Below are 20,431 nucleotides of genomic sequence, written 5' to 3'. Positions count from 1 at the left end.
GACTGTGCCCAGGGTCTTTGGCCCTCTGGCCCTGTGCACACTTCTCCCTCCCCAGGTGGGGTTCGTATTTCTCTTCCAGTGTCTCCTTGTCACAGGTGCGGGCTCGTGCTCATCAGTGACAGATCTCGAGCTAGCTAGGGATGTGTCCTCCAGTCCTCGGGACTGAATCAGGCATCCCTTTGGGTTTCCCACACTGTCTCACGTGCCTCTCCACTTAAGAACTTACCGTGATGCCTTAGGTCTTCCTGTTCCCCCCGTGAGGCCTCAGAATGCCTGCCTCAGGCTTCCCTCCACTCAAGACCCTGCGGACTGCCCCGGTTCTGCTCTGACAGTGTCACGCCTCACGCCTCCTCCAGGGCTGCGGCCACCACGCCCGTCACACGTGGGAGCCCGATGTCTGATGAACCGCAGATCGGGGCCAGGGGGAAAATCTGGTTTTTCCTTCTCTGCCTGATGGAGTGTCCTGAGAAGCAGTCACTCGCAGCGCCTCTCTCAAGGTTTCCTGCTCATGAGTAGATGGATTAAAATTATGGATGCATGTGAGTAAAAAGGCAGAACTGTCCAAGGAAAGGCAGGCACCAGAGGGAGCAGAAGACAAAACTGCAGAGCAACCGAAACAGAGCTGTGCCCACCTTCATGAAATGCAAGACCCACACCTCTGCCTGTTTCTAGCACAGATTTCTTCTCAGTTTCTAAAGACGTAGACGGGTTGGAGGGCGTCCAAATGGCAAGGTTCATGATCAAGGAGTTGGAGGGACTGGGCTGGGGTGGGGGACAGGAGAACCAACGGCTAAGCTTGAGTGGGTCCTGCTGGGGGACAGCTTGCCACGGACATAACATACAGCAAGGGTAGGAGCTCCACTGTGTGAGAAGAGCTAATTTGCTCTTAAATTAGAGTGTGTGTCCTAAAATGACACAGAATAAAGAGGAAAATACTCCAAAGGGTTTCAAGATGTGCTGACAACTCTACCCTATTGGCCATTAATTCAGCGAAGACCAAGAAATCCTGACTGTGGAGAACAGAGCTCAGGCCCTGGCTTCCTAATGCTAGAGCCCCACCTGTGCGGCCAGAAGTCGGCATCAGAGTTTAGTGTTCCGAAAGGACCAGATAAAAGGAGACCCAGGACATTTGTCCACAGAAGGACTGCGATTGTGAGTTTTAGCTGTAGGGGATTTGGACTAGAAAACCCAGCAGAGTGGGCTTGGCTGGAAAGAGGCCCCTGGACCTGCCGGGCACAGTCTGGACACACTCTGCCCCATGGGTGGTCTTGAAATCATGCCACTTTTTCTGTTCTTGGAACAAACAAGGGATTTTCTAAAAACTCCACCCTATAGTCTCAAAGGGTCTTTCTCAGTCTAAAATTTTACTTCTCCCTCTTATAATCTCTAAAAAATTAAAATAAAAACAGCCAAACCCTACGCTCCCCTTTAGTCAGAAGTGAGCTCTATTTTTCTCCTGTTCCCATGAAGCTTGGTAGATCTCACCGGCTCATACAGGGAGCTCGCTCTTTCTTTCTTTCTTTTTTTTTTTTTTCCTTTTTCTTTCTAAATTTCGAGATCCCCCCCACGGGCTCGGGTTGGCTTGCTTCTTTTCTGGAGCCTCACGGCCTTGATTGTGAAGTGCTCCTTTGCAGAAGGGAGCTGGGCTGACTGTGGGGGCTGCTCCGAGGAGCCGGTGAAGGGCGGGTCCACCCTCGCTGCCTCCTCGCAGAGGCTCGATGGGCAGGACCCGGGAAGCCAAGACTTGGCTTTTCACCTGGCTTTCCAGGTGTGCAGCCTGGGCCATGTGGGAGAACCATGGCCTAACATCTAGGCTGTTTGTTGGTTTCTTTGTTTCTGTGCCCTTGTCTCATGGAGCCTGCCAGCCCGGGGACCCCTGAGCCAGCCCTCCCTCACGTGTCTCTCCCCAGTGAGACAAGCAGAGAACCTGGCATTCAGGATGTTTGCTTGACGAATATCTCAGGTGCACAGAGCAAAGCGGTTTGAAGGGTGTTCCAGGTAATCAGCTGCTTGTTTTTTGTGTTTTTGTTTTCGAATGAAGGTAGCAGATACCAGCAGAACTGATTAAAAACATTGAGGTGTTCTCAGTCTGGATCGGGAAGTAAAGATGTCCCACACAGCTAGCCTTTCAGTGGGCACAGATGCCTTCCATTGGCCACAGAAGACCGACCATTAGGGCCACCGTCATGTGACTCGGGCTCTCTCCCAGTTCACAGCCGTCTCACCAAGAAGCCTGGGAAATAACGCCGGGGAGACCACAGTCTCTGAGCCCCAAGGGACAAGAGTGATGTTTCCCAAGAAAATGAGCATTTTCAAAATTGACCATAAAGACCATGTGTCTGGAAATCCAGTGTAGCCTACAGGACAGAGACCACGTCCTGTGACACCGTCCACCCCGCAGGCTGGCGTGTGACCCCAGCTGCTGGAACCCGCTGCAGTCCGCGCCGGCTTTGCCGACCTCGTCCTGATGCCTGACCCACTCTCCAGCAGGTACGCTCTTGCCTGCCTTAGAGGAAAACAGACGTTAAAAGGGAAAAGGGAAGGAAACTTTAGCAAAACCCGCTGTGGTCAAGAAAACTCATGAAAGGAATAAGTATTTCTTATAAAACCAGCAGGAGCAGAAGCAGTTGGTGCAAATCTCCCCCAAAACCGTGTGGGCTGAACGGCAGATGTTGTGAATGCTGGGCGATGGGATTAAAATCTTAGGACAAGTTGTAGGAGGTTTTCAATTTCATCCTGGGCCGGCTGTCCCCCAGGCCCCACAGAGCCTCCCTAATGAGGCAAACCCCGGGTCTGAGCAGAGCTCTGCCGCCTCGCCGAGGGCAGAGTCCCCGGAGAAAGGCACTGAGCAGGCACAGATGGGGCTTGATGGGTCCTAAAAGGAAGCATTACCTGCCGGAGTCACTGAGCAGCCACAATTATTACAGGTCTCTGAGTTCATTGTCAATTAGAGTGGCAGTTAAAGCAAGCGGCGGCTGTGACAGATGGCTTGTCTCCAGCTAGTCGTGCTAATGGGATCAGAGCCAACTCACATCTTTTCTTCCCTCTGCAAAGGGGGGGAAAAAAAAGACCCACATAGTTGTCAATTACTCAATGCAAAAGGGGAGAAAGCATAGTTTCTACAAACGGGTCATTTATCTGTTTCCTTCTAATGCCCGCTTCTAGCTTTGTGAAGGAGAGATTTTGTTTATTTATTGCTTACTTCAAACATGTTTTAGTGGAATGTTCAACCTAGAAGGCATTTTGTGCTGGATCTTTGTTCCATGTGAACTCACAATATGGTCTTCTCATAATGGCACCGTTTCCATCAAGTGGTTAGCATTTAATTGGCCAGCTCCTTTTTCTCCGGCTGGAATTTGGAGGCCATTCTTCTATTTACATAGCACACGGGATCAAAACACGGAAGGGCGGCCTCTGCACAGAGGGCCTTACCCCCTCTAAAATCCTCCCCCAGAATCTGCTTAACATGCTTCAATGAAAAGAGCTGTTGAACACAAGCAAACGGTGAGGCCCAGGGAGAGTGTGCACAAGTCTAATGAGGGGTGGGGATGCTGCGTTGGGGGGCAGGGAGGGGTCCTCTTGCCCTGGCAGGGATGCCCCAGCTCAGGGGTGCCCCACCTAAAATGCAGGGCAAGGGGGCAGATCATGGTTCACAGTGAACCAGTGGCTGTTTTTCCTACAGAAACAGAACCCTTGCAAGGCAAAGTCATGGGGTTTTTGTTTCCTCTCATGTTAAGCTGTTCATGACCCCTGGCTTCGGATGTGCAGAGGGAGAGCCCTGCCACTCTGGCAGCCGATGCACAGAGTAGAGCCCCCTCCCCCACCGTGGCCTCCCCTTCCTCATTTGCCCATAACACCTGCGCACGAGGCCATGCGCTTCTAGGGAGGGTCTCATTTCACCGGCACCAAATCGATGACTTAAAAGTGTCTGGGACGGGGGCGCCTGGGTGGCTCAGTCCGTTAAGCATCTGACTCTGAGTTTCAGCTCAGGTCATGATCTCAGGGCCGTGGTATCGAGCCCCACAACAGGCTCCCTGCTCAGCAGGTAGTCTGCTTGGGTTTCTCTTCCTGTGCACCTCACCCCTGCAAGCTCTTGTTCTATAAATACATCAATAAGTAAATCTTTAAAAAGAACGTCCAGGATAAGTGTCAGAGATAAAGACACAGGAGATGGTCAAAAAGCAAAAAATACAAAGAAATTAAATTGTTCCATTTCCAAATAAACCAATTTGGGAGCAAAGCTATTTTCTTTCTATTTAAGGAAGCTATAGTGAACCTGTAGAATTTGAGCTAAGAAAACATAGCGTGGGAAGCCGGGGTGGCTCAGTTGGTTAAGGTTGGGATCTATGGCTCAAGGTTAGGATCCAGCCCCTGCCGGGCTCCCTGCTCAGCAGGGAGTCTGCTCCTCCCTCTGCCCGCCACCCCCCTGCTTTTGCTCGTTCTCGCTCACCCTCTGACAAATACAGAAATACAATCTTAAACACACACACACACACACGCACACACAAGAAAACACAGGAAGTATATATTCTATATACCATAAATGTTTTTCCCATTGCCAAACTCACATGACATTAAGGAAGGGTTAGAAAGCACCGACAAATTTAAGGACAGAAGAAGTCTATGTACACACTGGAAGGAAATGACATTTTTAATTTAAAACCAAATATGTAGCTCTTTCTTGGGTCTTCACTGTGAGACTCTATGCAGGCTCCTGAGGACACGGCCCCACGCCAGGACCCCAGGGGATACTCACTGTCCTGCTGCCCCAGGCTCAGTCCCCAACAGTTGCTGGTGACAGCGACTCCAGCATTCCTCCCGGGGGGAGTGTCCAGCAGCTTCTGTTCCAGTCCGGGACAGTCCAGCAGGGGAGTTCGGCCCCTCGGGAGGAGGACATGCACGGCTGGCAGAGTCCTCAGTACCGGCTCCATCCCTGACAAGGTCAGCTTTGAGCACATGGACCACTTCTGCCAGTTCCTCCTCCGTGTCAGAGGCAACGACTCACACCTAATGATTCTTGGGCCAATGAGGAAAATTGTATCAATGGACTTGAGGAAAGTCACCAAGAAATAAGCAGAAGAAATGGCCGTCAACGACAATATCCTGCACGTGGAAACTAGTGCCAAGAATCGACCTCTCAAAATCAACAAAGTTTTTAGGACCCCCAATTTGACCCTGGGTTGCTGGGGAAAGAAGGAGGAGGAGGAGGAGGAGGAGGAAGGGGAAGTGGGGGAGAAGGAGAGAATAATCAAACAGGGAGAAACCAGGCCACAGAGATCCATCAGTTTCAGGGCATGACATTCAGTGCCGTGACCAAATGTCACTCAGCTCTCCAGACCCCTCCATGCCTAACCGCTCAAAGCCATTTCTAACTACTGCCCAGGGCCCAAGGACTTGGCTCAGCAAGGTAGAGTAAGAGAGCGGGCAGAGAAGAGACAGGGCCTGGTTTTGAGCAGAAGTCATGGCCTCCCATTCTCCCGTGGAAACAATGGCATGAGCTGTGATAGCAGCCGTCTGAGCTGCTCCTGTGTGCGGGCGGCCCGATCCTGCCTTCCTCTTAGCAGGACGGTGTGTCTTCAAACCACCGCTGTGGAAAGCCTGCTAGGTATGGACGTGTGTCCGTGTACAGAGTACCAAATAAGCCATGAGCATTCTTCCTCCCGTGCTCCCAACCCCCGTGTCTGAGCTTCAGTGCCTTTTCAGCAAAGGCATAGTGGATACAAAAGAGAACCATATGGAACATCGAGACAGGAAACTATCATGTTTGAGCTAAAAATACACTGGATGGGATTACCAGCAAATTAGGCATTTCAGACAAAATAAATATTGATCTTGAAGACATGGCAAAAGCCACTATCCAAAATGAAGCAACAACAGAAAAAAAAGGAATGTTGAAATCATGAAATCAGAGGCTAGGGTCAGTGGGCAAATTTTAAGTGGCCCAATGGGTGTGGAATCGAAGGAGAGACAAGAGGTAGAGGACAGACAAAAATATCGGAATACTTAAAGATGAAACACTCCAAAATTTGATGAAAATAAGATACCCACGGATCAAGAAATCCAATGAACCCCAGGATAAGATACATAAAGAACACCAAGCTGAGAAATGTTATAATCAAAATACAAGAAAAGCAATATCTTAAGAAGCAGTAAGAGGGAAACATATATATGCATTTTGAGCAGAGAAAAAAGTTCCGGTGATGGCAAATTTCCTGTTAGAACTAATGTGGGGGGGTTACAGTAGAGCCAAATCTTGAAAGTACCGGAAGAAGAACTCTCAACCGGAACAGTTCCTTATTCAGCAAACACGCATAATGGGAGTCCCAGAGAGAGGAGAGCCAATGAGAATGAGCAGGAAGGATGTTTGAAGAAATACATCATTTTTCTTCAATAAAACCCCCTAGGATTGTTATAAGCCTTTTGTTAATTTCCAGAGATCTGAGAAATTTGATATTACCAATTTTTGGTATTTTTCTTATTGCTTTTATAGAGAAGCTCATTTTGGAATATTGCTATTCCAACTTCCTATGATGCCTACCAAAACGTCTGATCTTTCTAAAAAAAAAAAAAAAAAAAACTTTTGCAATAACTAAATGCACATTTGAAATCACAAAATGTCTTTTAAAATAGACTGTCCAGAGGAGAAAAAAATTCATTCTCAAACTATGTGTCTTGTTAATAATGTATTCATAGAAAGACAACCTATAGTATCTCTCAAGTTAAAGAATTTCTGGGAAAGAAGTCTATTTGAGATTTGACTTTCACTCTCACACTTTCAATGCGTGTGTGTGTGTGTGTGTGTGTGTGTGTGTTTCTCTTATGTGCTATTCAAATTCCCATAATGTTTGTGACTTCTTCTGCTTATTAGTGATAAGTACAGTGGATTATTTTAGACAATGACAGGACCATAGTTTACAAGTGGTAGATCATTGACAATACATAGTGATTTTATATGTGAAATACAAGGATTGTGACTTTGCCAAGGTCACATCACTTACTAACTTACCGAGTAGAGCCAGAACTGCTGTCTGTGTTTTAATACCTGACTGTGTGACTAGATGAGGTTAAGATGGTGTTATCACTGTGTGCTTCCCAGTGGCCGTAGCGGGAATTTTCACTGATGAGATCATACTCGAACTGACATTAACAGATGGTAGAATTTGAGAAAAAAGGATTGTTTTTATCAGACTTCTGAGTTTCTAATTTCTTAATATGGTTTTCAACATCTATTTTCAGGAAGCCCCGTGGTCTCGAGGACAACAGTAAAGTTTGAGCTGAAACATCACCCTTGTTGTCTTTGTCCCTCGTGTAGGGGAAGTCTTGGATGACTTTAGAAATGTCCTCAAAGTTCAGGACAGGTGGTGCCTCTTTCCTCAGGAGAACCAGAGATCCAGACGGCTGCTTCGAGGTGAGAACACCAGGGTAAAGGTTTTACACCTGAATTCAGGGACTTGAGGTAGATTTCCATCTTGCAAATCCACAGAGACATTGAGACATCTTTCCAGAGCATCTGTCCTTGAATTGGTCTGTATACTCTGACGTGCTCCACTTCCCCGGGGCAAAGCAGAGCCATTCTGGGTGTGGAGAATTCTTACTGCCTTGAATAAATCACTGCCACATACTTCTTTATTTTCTTTATTTTTTTTTTTCGGAAATTCTAAAGGGGAGAAAATAATGATTAACAAAACTTCAAAGCCAAATCACAGCAGTTCCATCACCATCTCACAAGAGAAATAATAAATGTTATAAACTTAAGGAGAAGGGGGTTCAGTCAGTGAAGTATGTGCCTTCAGCTCAGGTCATGGTCCCAGGGTCCTGGGATCGAATCCCACATCCGGCTCCCTGCTCAACAAGGAACCTGCTTCTCTCCTACCTGTGCATTCTCTCTCTCGCTGACAAATAAATAAATAAAATCATAAAAAAATAAACTTAAGGAGAAATGCTACTTCTTAGGAAGGCTTTCTAAGGAAGTCATTTTATCAGGATACAAATGACACTAAAAAACCCAGTTCTCATGATTATAAAGAAAAGATAATACACCAGATGGTGTATTACTTGGTGGTAGGCCCTGAAACTTGTGTGGGTCTTTTTGTATATGGTCTCAGAGGAAGTTTCCTCTCTGTGGAGACCTGGAGAGTGTCCCCCCCTGGTCACACATTGTCATGCCTGGTGGGGAAACATGGTCATGCCCGACTCACACACGGGGCTCCAGTGCGGCGGGTCTGAGTAGGACCAGCATCACAGGGGACAAGAAAGGGCCACCAGGCTGAGACCCACAGCCAGCATTTACTGGGAGAGGCAGTAATCCTGGCTGTGAGGTTAGTCGACAGATGAGAATCCCAGCCCTCGCTCATGAGGTCTTGCACAAACAGTGGGTGCTCAGAAAGTACAGGGTGTGTGGGAGGGACTGTGAGGACAGGGTCCGTGGTCCTGACTCATGGACTTAGATTGTCACTGGCCTGGCAGGGGCACCTCTTCCAGCAGGTCAGCGATTATAGGGACAACGTCTACGTCAGGAGTGGAAGGTGGTGCGGGGATCGAGTAGCCTGCTGTGTGCAACATGCCTGGTGTAAAAGGGGCTCCATGAGCACCGGCCCTCCTGACATGTGTGCACATGAGCACACACTTGCCAGTTTTGTCCGGCTATACACATGGCCGACTATGCAGGTAGGTCTGCTCAGAATGTGTACTAGAGACATGTTATGGTTTAGCAGGTAGAAACATAGTAACTAGGAGACATGCTACTGTTGACCAGTTCGAAACAGTAACTAGGAGACATGGTACCATTGACCAGGTAGAAACATAGTAACTAGGAAAGATGCAAAGCCCAGGGTGTGCAGGCTGATCGTAAACAAAGTGGGCCGTAATAAGAGCAGCAGCATCACCGCATCCCATGCAAATATCGTGGAAGGTGCTCTAGGTACATTAAGTCTTATTCTCAAGATGACATCACGGTTTGGATATTATATTGCCATGATGCAACTGAATCTCAGAGACCCCGGGAGGCAGGGTGTCAGGTCACATAGTCACTAAATGAGAGCCCAGGGGACCCAGGCGAGCCCGGGTCCTCTGGTCTGTGTGCACCGTACAGCGCCACGTGGCCACCGAGCCACTGCGTGTGGGGCTGGCACTTCGCCCTCTTCCCCTTGCTTCCCGGCGGCCAGCTCTGTGAACCCTACCTGCCCAACCGACTGCAGAGCTCAAGGTAGACCAGCGGCCACTGGATTTGTGATACGCTTTGCAAATACAGGTTCTTCACGGAGAGCCTGCTTTGTAACTGTTATATTTCTGTGAGGCTAGCCTGCCCCAGGTTGGCTGCATCGTAATCGGATTCCTTCCGTCACAAACAATTCCTCCCAAGAGGCCCGGGTGAGGAGAAGGACAATGCTCAGGTCAGTCTCGACATTTGAATGAAACAACAGTCTAGATTTTTGGTATTTCTCCTTTTGGCCAGTGCATGTCCTGGAACGATTTCTGCTGAACTCTCAAGGTGGTGTTCCGCACTGAGAGGTCTTCCCTCCATCTGACAAACCCCATAGAGACCTTGCAGGAACACAGTCATGGCAGAGCTCGCCCTGGGAATCACTGCCCACGGGACAGGCTCTGCCCCCTGCCCCATCCACCCCTGTGGCCGCCATGTTAATTCCAGGTACCTGCAGCCCACGGCCTCCACTTTACCCAGGGGCTCATCGGAGAGGCTCACTCTCCATCGAACACTGGCTGAAATCAATTTTTACGAAGCAGACTAGAGCTCGACACCTTGCCCCTAGATTGTCAAACATCATTCCTTTAATGTAAATGGCTGTGACTCTTGCCTCTTTGTGGATTTGTTTGTTTCTTAAGCCAAATCCTTTTTTAAAATGAGATAGTAAAGAAAGAATGAAACTGCATTATTTTCCACATCTCACTCATTTATTCATTCATGCATTCCCATCTTTAAAAACTCCTCTGTCTCAAATGCTCTACAAGGCTCCCTGAGATGCTAGGTCTTCTGATTACATTTTACATCACTGAGGGATGGGAGTATGGTGTCTGTGCTTCTCCATGCTCCTTGTTGGATTCTCAGGAAGCTATCTAGTGGCAGAGAAATGCCTCCAGCTTATGACACCCTGTGCTGACGTTTAGTAAATTCTAGTAAATTCTGGCTCCTCACAGGCAACCCTGCTCCGACCACTGATCTCCTAATATCATGGAGAAACCCAATCCAAGAGAGAGCAAGCTCCACACACACAAACCCAAATGCTGAAATGAGGGCTAACTGTTCACTAGCGCCTGAGAAACAGTTGGCCATTTGGGTAAGCCTAGACCTAGAGTCGGAGGAGGGACAGAGAGAAACATTTATGTCCCATGGGGCTGCTGAGAGTCGGCTGCTTGTGTTTCTGGGCCCGAGGACAGAGTGACGGCTGGGACAGAACATTCTCAACAGTCCAGGGAGAGACAGTCTATCTGGGGTGAAGCACCCTCTGACCACAATGGGCCGAAGGAGTCAGAGGACAGCAGAGAAGGAAAGTAAGCTTAAAACAAGCTTGACACTCTCGGGGCCATGTGTAACCCCCACCTTGAGACCCATGTGCCATACTCAAGTTAAATCCTAAATTGGCTTACTGCATACCTTTATAGAGCATGGGTCCACCTCTAATCTTTCCTGCTAACTTGAAGAGCATTACGGGTACACAGTTCCGGATCTGAAAACAAGCAGCGGGGTGCACCGCAGCCACTGAGCTCCTGTTCCAGGCGGGGCCGGAGGCTGGGAGCCAGGACCCCTTTTTGCCATAACTAGTTGGCCCGGGTTTTAAGGGACCTGTTTGACTTCTCCGAGCTTCTCTTTGCTTCCTGGCCCTCAGGTACAAACCCATGCTGGAACAGGTCTGTTTCCAGCCCCGCCACCTAGGACTTGGATGTCCTCAGACTGCGCTCAGCATTTCAGGCCTAAGAAAGATTCCACTTGGAACAAGACTACAAAGAGGAGTCTCCTAGCTGATGTTTGCTTTTGTCTGGAATTCTCTTGCCCCGGCATGATGAGGACCTAATGTATCAGGTGTCTGCTATCCATTAGGCAATTTTTAACAGCGATTGAATTGAATTCTCCCAGGAATCACCATTTTCCCAACAGGGAGTTTAGGCCTAGAGAGGCAAAGGGCCTCCGTAAGGTGACATCTAGCACGGTACTGGATCTGCAGTTGAGCAGGTGTGGGATGAAGACTCTGGGCCAGCCCCGGTGAGGCCGGGCCTCCTGCCCCTCCAACCCTATGCCCAGCGTGGATATCTCAGGATTGCAAAGGGCTTTGGCTGCACATGTTTCTTTCTTACAAAAGTTGTAAAACCAAACCAAACAAACAAATAAACAAAAACCTGCTTACTAAGTCCAGCTTGCTTGTAGAGAAGCATCATCATGCCACCATGAGGTCCCTGGGTGTGGGGGAGCACCAGAGCTGCTCAGAGTTGGGGACACTCCCACCTCTGATGTCCTGCTTGGCTCTGACATCTGAAAACTCGAGGACTCATGTCAAAAATAGGCCAAATGGATTTGTTACCCCATTTCCAATAAATACAGATTTCTTTCACTGTCCTGTCCTCTGGGATTCAAGTCAGGAGCTGTGTGATGTTTTAGAAGTTGCTAATTACAAAGACAGACAGGAGATCACCCTGAAATACATTTTAAAATACATGAAGACAAATAACCCCTCACTAAAGTAAAACACATCTTGAATCAGATGATTCTTTCTTTAAAATGAAAAAAACAAAAGCAAAAACCAGTGCTGAGCCCCAGACACGATGGAACATGGCCCAGCCCGGCCGGCGACTGTGGGTGCCGCAGTCCGCGATGGTCCTCTTGCTTACACGTAAGAGCAGCTCAGCTCACTTAGTCTCACTTTGAAGTTCCTTCACCTTCGTGACAGTGTGGCCTGACACCAAGCCTTAGGACGCCCGGCAGACAACTCAGGCCTCATATTTCCTTGCCGAAATAACATTTCAAAGTTTGTACTGAAAATAGAAAAATTGCTACATTTGGGGGCGGGGGAGTAGCAGGGATTTCCCTTTGTACACGCACAGACTTGAATTTGTAATCCCTGTTTCTGAAGACTTGGAGCTGGTTGGTGGTTGATGCTGGAGTCTCCACCGCTGGGGACAGAGAGGGGCCTGAACGTGGATCCTGAGTTTTATTGTCCCGTGTTGGTAACGGGCGTCACTACCTTTTCACACTCCCCATCAGGACCTGAAGGCTAAGGACCTTCTGCAGCACACACATGAGTCTGGGTTCTGAATTTCAGCGTTCTCCTTCTGAACCCTGAAACAACACTAGTCCAGAATTCCAAATTTAAATAATTTCCAAATATGGAGTCTTACTAAATGGAAATGTGTATGGGTTTTAGACCCAGTGCTTTGAAGGAGAAAAAAAATAAAATGTAAGGTTTGATTTATCCCATGGAAGTCAGGAGGGGTGCCTGCCACTGTGCTAGAGACTCTGGGCCAAGGAAATAACCACCAGGCCTGACTAGAGACCTGAAGACACTTAGTGTCCTGGAACCTAGATGAGAGAGAGCAGAACAGCAAGGACACTTGCATTCCTTTCCAAGGGCACCGTTGCAGGCTCAGAGGTCAGGACCAGGGCCAGGCCTCTGCCTGGGGAGGAAAGCCGCCCCATGGAAGATTCTGAAGGTCATCTTTGAGAGGTTGTAAGCATGTTCTGCTTTGGTCAGAAGGTCATGGGATTTGACCTCACTCCTAACATAATCTGGAAGTCACAGTTCCCCAGGTGGTCAGCTCCGCCCAGCTCCCACAGAGGAGCAACTGCCCAAGGAGATGGGACGCTCAACCAACCACCCCTTCTCTTCCTTACTTGTCTAGACTTTGGACTTCTTCCATCCATGTGATCCTAGTTAATGCTCATGGTTCTAGCATTTTCTGAAATGGAGATTCGAGAAACAACATTTTTGGTCTTGTCCATTCCTTACTACAATGTGCATTTATCCTGCAGAGGTTTAAAAGAATCCAACCCAAAGACTGAGAAACCGTGGGATCTGGAGTACTAATGGACACTACGTAGAGTCTCTGGGGATGGAGGAGGTACAAATTTGTTAACTGAGGTCTTTGAGAAGAATGCAATTTTCTTGAACAAATGCTCATAGTACATCCTCTGCCTCGCAACTGGTTTGTCTACATCTGGGTCTATACCCATCGCCACCCTAGATGTACAGATCTCATCAGCCTGACATCAGCTTTTCTGAGAGGTAACAGAGGCAAATACTTTGTTTTTAGGGTGTTAGTCAGGACTCCGTGAGTAATACTCAGGGAAGCACATGGTTGATGGAGATTCCTTGTGAAATGGGTTTTGAATGAAGCCACACTAATTTTTGAGAGATCCAGTGATCACGAAGTTTCTCACCGTTAGTATGACGGGCATCTTTCTTCAGTGCATCAAGCAGCGGGGGGTTGCCGACCAGCTCCACTGTGCTCAGGTGCCGGGAACCCTCTGGAATTTCTTCAAGGAAGAAGTAGACAGGAAATCCTGTCACCCGACATTATTTACGTCACCTCCTGTGCGGGGCTCGGAAGAGGACGCTGATTTGTGGGACAGTGAAGGAATGCGGTCCAGTGGTGAGGAGAACATTCACAACACTTGCCCAAACGAGGTAACGTAGGAAGACAGAATCTGTGCCTCGATGTCACTGGTGTGAAGAAGAAAGAGAACCGAGGCCCTGTCAGCGCCCCCACTCCGCGCTGTAAGTCTGAGTGTGTCGCTCAGGGCCTGCTTCCCCATTTCAGGGGCGTCTCTGTGAGGTGGAAAGGCCACGGTCGTTTTGAAGTTCATGGTTCAGGGCCAGGACCGTGGCAGCACGAGGATGAGGAGCTGGGGTAGCCGCAGGTGGCCCGTGACCAGGTGGACGCCGAAGGGAATCGAAGGGAACTCCGTTGAGTGTTCCCAAATGCCAGCAGGGCCGTCTCGGGGTGGGCCTGAGCTTTTATAGCATTTTTAAAAAATACTTTATGTCAGTGTGGATAACTCCATTTACAAGGGCTCAGGATGGACAAACGCAATTCCTCATGTATAAAGAAATCTTTACCCGGCCTGGAACCCAAGGGCTTCGCTTGTGTTGGTTTTCTCAGAAGTGTGCTGTCTGTCTTCTCACCAGTGCACTTAGCGGCACTCCCTAGAGTCCCAGCTTGGGGCGGGCCCTGGTGGCGCAGGGGACATCGACGCGTCCTGTCTCAGTCTTCGGGGCAGCCAGGCCCCCCAGTGACGTGGCAAATACTTTAATTTTCCACGGGTACAGGACCGGAGAGTTTGGGAAGCCCTGACTTTGGGGACAGGCAGAGGTGGCATCGCAGCAGCCCCTGTGGCTGGGCTGTGCGGCTGCGGGGCCGAGAGAAGTGGATGCCTAGCGCTTGCGAACAGCTGGGTCCCCCACACTCATGGTCCCCATCAGAGACGACGCGGCACATAATCCCTCCATCCGGCAGAAAATGATCTCTATCCTCCGCATCCTTGCCAACAATATGTTATTTTATCTCTGCCATTCTAGAGGCTGACGTCCCTCTTTGAGCTAACTTCCCTGCAGGTTGACTTCCTTTGCTTATAAATGTCAGAAAATTTGAGTAAGCTTTCATCTGCGAATCCCATTCACAGAGCTGGTCTGTGCAAGGTTTATCTCCTGAAATGGATCAGTGTGAATTAGATGTGGGTGGGAGACGCCGATAAGGAAATTCTCGCAGCTGGGGGAGCCGGGGTGCTAAGCGGCTTCCAAGCCGACTGGCTCCAGAAGGCAGCTCTGTGTCACCCCGGCAGCTGGGACCAACACCTCTGCTTTCAGCCAAAGATATGCATATTCAGGAACAGAGCAGCATAGAGGATACAATCAGCATTTAAAATTCATGCTGGAAACTAATAGTTAGATCTTGATAGAGAGGACAGAGACAGAGCTGCTTCCGATACACATTTTGAGGACAGAGAAACCATCAGCACCAAGTTGCTCTGGGCTTTCCATCGGGGCCTCCCACAGGGGACACGAGGCGTTGTGTGCGGACACTCGCCAAGCAGCTACCTCGAGCCGTTCTGCAAACCCAACAGAATGAATCGTGTTCCAAGTGGGGGTGATTTGGAACACAACCTGGGATTATTTTATAAAAATCCCACATGAAGTTATCCATTCTTTGTCATAAAAAACAGGCTTTAACTAGTTCTTATATTGCTACTATTAGATTCTAGAATGTTCGCTGGGCAAATACAGAGACTTCATAAAAAGTGGGCAGATCACACATGTGCCTTTAAGGAATTACAAACAAAACAAAACAAAACAAAACAAAAACAAAAAAAACTCTATACAGAACAAAGACAAGACATCAGTCTGTTTCTGTTGGAAGTAAGGATGAAAATCATCTCCTCAAATTAAATCTATCATCCAAAAGAAGGTTTTCAAGGAAAGCAGGAAGATATGTTGGTTTGCAGTTCTGGAACCTGAAGACCAAAGTCTAGTCTGTGTTGCCCGAACTGGCCACAGCAGTGCTCAGGGAGCTCCGTGTGAAGGTCACACAGAAGCTTCCCAGGGCCGGGGTCCTCTTATGACCTCCCTCTCCTGTTCACTCCTCTTTGTCATTCCCTTTCTTGGGCCAACCTGAAGATCCCAGGGAAGAAGTATGAGGACACTGGACAAGCCAGATGCTCCGTCCTCTTGTGGCACTGAGCACCCGCTGACCTGGGAGTGACCTAGGGGGCAGCTGAGGGCAGCGGTCAGTCAGGCTGGGCAGGAGGCCCTCGGCACCTTGCAGAGCAGCATCTGCTTTCTGAGTGTTTGGGGTAAAAATGAGATAAACGTTCTTGTTGGTGGAAGAGTCGGAGTGCCGAGGGCACAGAAATATTTGAGCTCAACATACAGAAAAGACAAAGGACAACTCTCTTCTCTTGAGGACTGGGCTCCGCTGCAGAGGGGGCTGGGGTGCCAGGTCTGTGGTGTCTGGGGACATGTCCCACACAGGCGATGTGTAGGAGCCCAGGGAAGAGACAGGTGTGAGGAGCAGCCCCTGGCTGGAGGTAGCGAGGAGGGGTCTTGGGTCATGCTGGGTGACCAGGACAGAACTCCCATGCTCCCGGTCCTACACACCCACCCTTCCAGAAGGAGAACAGTAGATCTCGTGTCATCGAAGACTCTGTTAGGTCTGAGAATGCACAATGTTCTTTAAAAAAACATACAGACCTGCTGTATCAAAGACTTTTAAAATTCTCATAAAATAATATGGAAATGAATTTACCTGTTTTAATTTAATTGTTAATCAGATTGTTTCCAGTGCTGTATTTATATATACACACACACACACACACATGTATTAGAGCATTTCTAGGTTCATAGCGAAGCTGAGGGAATGGCAGAGATTCTCGCATGCCCCTTCCCCCGACTTGCGCAGGCTCTCCGGCTGTCGACGCCCTCATCAGAGTGGGTCCCTTGTCACCGTCGGTGGATCTTCCTCCGCACCCTGCAAACACCCCAGGGTTCATGCTCAGTTTTGCACATTCTGCACGTTTGGGCGAACGTCTCATGACGTGCATTCCCCATTGTAACACAGACTAGTTTCGCCGCCCCCCGAAATGTTCCGGGCCCCAACTATTAACTCGGTTTTTCGCCAACCTGTCTTGAGGACACAGTACCGGCCAGACAGTGTGCTAGGCATGGGAGGCAACCACAACGGGCAACATTACCTGCTTTTCCGCTGTCGCCGGAGACCAGCATGCAAACATCGCCTGTCGCCGGAGACCAGCGTGCAAACATTACCTGTCACCGGAGACCAGCGTGCAAACAGCTCAAAGCTTTCGAGCATCCCGGGTGTCACAGTGAACTTCCGTGAAAGGCTCCACGGCGATTTTTACGTTCTTTCCCTTCCTTATTCTAGATTCTCTCGACAGCGTTCCCTAAGAAATCTTTCTTGCCATGGAAGGCGGAGCAAGAGGTTGATGGATGGCATCAGAGTTTAAAGAACCGTAACAGACACAGGAGGAAGTATTTTAGTTTAGTGTAACCAGAGATAACCCCCTCAAATTTCAGATTACTTTTTATCTTTCCAGCTTTCTGGGTACAAGTTAAAATACCCCAGTTAATGTCTTCCTAGTTATCAGATATGTAACCCCTTGCTGGCATTTTGCCGACTTGTCCCTTTCTTGGACAGGCCACATTTAAATACTGTCTGAACACGTGAGTCCCCATAAATTCTGTTTTCTGTATGTGCTTCAGATCCAACCAAAGTAGGCTTTTGTTTTTAAAGCTTGCTATATTTGTACGTTTAATTTAACATTAGTGGGACATCTGCCAAGCTAATATAGACACTTCTCTATGCACTGGAAAACCCAATTAGAACTTGTTCTGAGTTTGATTATCAGTCGGAAACATGCATGCAGAAATATTCATTACAGAGCTGCTGGGAGCTGAGATAAAGCAGCAGATGGCGAGTCACAGAATCGCTGTCACTCTCCCCCAACACGGTTTCCCATGTGCTTCATAAAAGACAGGTGGGTCTTCATAAAAGACGGGTGGGTCCCCGGATATCCTCAGAGACGTGGCGCCCGTGGGAGGCGCACCACACCCTGATGGTGCCTCCTCTCTTAAGGATGTGCCGAGCGTTTCCCACCAGTCACGGACACAGAGGGGAGCACCAGGGGACGGCAGCCCGTTCCCCATTGGGTTGGTCTGTTGCTCCCCCCAAGCTCCCCTTTCAACTTTAATTGGGGATTTTTGAAGACTCTGTATAAGGCACCTGAAGGCAGGTGTAGGGGTGGGGAGGTTGCCTAAATGCTTACTTGGTGAGACACCTCGATGCCGCATCTTCCCACCTTCTGAACATGGGGCTGCCATCGTCACCCTGCTCTCCTCCTGTAGGCTACATGGTACTGACCGTTACGTGTGGATTTATGTGATCTGTGAGGTCATCCCAGGTATTCAAGAGGACTTGGAGAGACTTAGAACCGGACCCATGACTCCTTGCTGGAGATGGGAACAGGAAGAGGCAGAGGGCTCGAAGGATCGGGAAGCTGCCCAGGCTGGGGCTCAGGACAGAGTGCGCGGAGGGCACCGGTGCGAAGACTGAGAGGACGTGGAGCCGAGGCAGCCTGAGCGTCGGGTTTTCTCTCTTGAGACTGCTGATCGGTCTAGGAGTTGGGGTTGCTCAGAGAGCTTTTCTAAAATGAGATCATTTTGCATCAATGAATAGAATTTTGTGAACTCAACCGACCACATTAATAGCATCATTCAAAATGGCAGATGCAAATCTTTGTCTACCTCCACGCAGTTCAGGTGTGAGGCAGCCCGAGTATTCCTTTCAGAGCTTCTTAACTATTCTGTGCTCCCAGGCCAGCTTAGGGTAACTGTATTTCACGCCCTGGCCCACGCTGCCTCCACACGGTCCGAGGTGGCCAAGTGCCCGAGCTGTCTTTGAGTTGTCAGCTAACAGGATCAAAGGCTTCTGAGCAGTTTATTTGAAAGGCATTTGAGTCATTTAGCTCCTAATGGCTTCAGTGTATTTGCTATTTCAAATATCAAATCTGTTATTTTAAAAATGAAAGAAAGGGAGGACTAGCAGTTCATATTAGCTGTTTCATTAAACAATGTCCATTTCCCGCATTAATGAAGGAACCAAATCAAAGGACGCAAACTTCACGCAGCACAACAGTCTGTCTGATAATGATTAACCTTATTTGGAAGAAAAAAAAAAAAGAGGCAGAATTTGTGTTTTCTTGAGCAGGTGGGCAGTTTTCTATCTGCCTGTGTAACACTCCCCAAACGATGAATAGGAGTCTTGGACGCCTTGTAAAACCAGGGACCTCACGATACTCAGGCTGGGATAGATATGCTCGTAAGCTCCAAGTGTCTCCATAGATATGAGGTATTTGGTGACAACTCGAGGGCCAGCCCACTTTATGGGCATATCTAGAAATGGTGAACACTCGGCTCTGGGAGGGATAGAAACCAGAAGACATTTGGAAATGATGCTGGACTCTGTTCCTGTAACAGCAGTAAGTGTTCTGCCTAACGGGGGTCTAGCTTTACAGGTCCTTCCGGAAAGGCCGAGAAGATGACGGAGCATTTACAGCTGTGTTTGCCAGGAGGGCCGCACAGGGCTACAGGACTTCCCGGGATAGAATCTCCTCCCCACCCTGTCACTGTGGGGGACTTCTTGAAGGAATGAGGGCCTTGTCCCAACCTAGCCACAGGTATTTGCCCCACGGAAGCCCCAGAGACAGAAGGCCAACTAAGGTGAAATTTCTAACAGGAAGGTAGAACTTGCTGGCATCCATCAGCGGCAAGTATGAAAATTCTTTACCAAAAATGACAGTTTGAAATCGACTTTAGTGAGACAGGAAGCATTCTCTCGCTCTGGTTCCCAATTAAGCGTATGGGGAGTGTCAAGGTATTTTTGACAGTGCTCCTATGGGGACAGGTGACTTTCACTCCAAAGATTAGGTGGAGAATTATAGAGGAACTCTCTTTCCCTGAACTTGCTGGGAAATCCAAGATAAAGTTGAATAAACCGTACACATTTTTACATGTATTGACACAATTTTGTGTTGCTTTTGTTGACTGCCATAATTCTGTTCTCTCCAAACCTGTAGTAACATCTCATTATTCCTACCCAGTACACCTGGGCATTAAGGGAAAAGGTATGAGCTCCTGCTGTTCTAGGACAATGGCTCCTTCATGGGGAAGAGGGAACACTGAGAAAGCCTGGAGTCACTGTTTTCTTGCCGCATAGGGATGAGGGATGCTACTGGCACCTAGCAGGTAGAGATGGGGTAACTACCGAACATTTCACACTGCACTGGGCAACCCCCCACAACAAAGAAGTACCCCGCCTGCTGTATCGACAGCACCGTGATACAGAAGCCGTGGTCGAGTCCTAAATGGAAGACAGTGTTTGCTAAAGCAACTCAGTTTTGGTTACCAGCAACACTTAGGAACCACCAATGAAGAAAGTGAATTTCAAGACATAAGAACGAAAACCTTGGTTGTGTGAATATCTTCCCCCAAAGGTTTTGCTGTAACACCTGGGTACTTAAGGTCGGTTTTGTTTTGGTTTTGTTTTTATAAGGTGATAAGTTTCTTTAAGAACAGGATGGGCATATAGACATCCGAAGCCTGTTAAATTGTAAGGACCGTACCAGCTTTCAGAGTCGATTCCAGGTTGTTGGACAGGTCGATTTCTACAGCTGTTTTTATTGAGATTCAATACTGCTCCGTGCCAGGGTCTGTGCTAAGCCCTCCACCTACAACTGCATGCAAACCACCCAACGAGACTTCTAAATAAGGAGGGATTTTACTTATATTAAGAGAAAGAAGCAAAGGCTTAGTTTAAGAAATTTCTCCAGAATCTTGTTCGGTTTAGTGACTGTACATCTGAGACACTCCACTCTCTTCCAGTTTTACCAGAATCCCACTGTCACCTTTGTCAT

This window comes from Mustela nivalis (assembly GCF_964662115.1).
Source record: "Mustela nivalis genome assembly, chromosome: 8".
NCBI lineage: Eukaryota > Metazoa > Chordata > Mammalia > Carnivora > Mustelidae > Mustela > Mustela nivalis.
The sequence above is the reverse complement of the archived record's forward strand: the minus strand, read 5'-3'. Positions refer to the sequence as shown.